Raw genomic sequence first — 284 nt, forward strand, 5'->3', positions numbered from 1 at the left:
ACAAACCTAAAGTCATCCATCAAAGAGCTCCCATGTCCTGGCACGCTGGTGGCAGTGGAGGACACAGGCCAACAACTCAGGGGGCTGCAGCCAGCCCTCATCTCTGCCACGGCTTCCAAAATCCAGGTGAGTCCCTGACTCCCATCGTGGGCTTTGCCAGGCCGGCAGGAGCAGCAGGAGTTTTGGGGACCCCACCCAGGGCTGCCCCATCTCCAGCCAGAGCAGTGAGGAGCAATCCATGAGGTCCCTGCCCCCTGGTGTCAGCCTCAGGAGTGGGGAAGGCT

This window comes from Antrostomus carolinensis, unplaced genomic scaffold (assembly GCF_000700745.2).
Source record: "Antrostomus carolinensis isolate BGI_N321 unplaced genomic scaffold, ASM70074v2 scaffold26397, whole genome shotgun sequence".
Classification (NCBI taxonomy): Eukaryota; Metazoa; Chordata; class Aves; order Caprimulgiformes; family Caprimulgidae; genus Antrostomus; species Antrostomus carolinensis.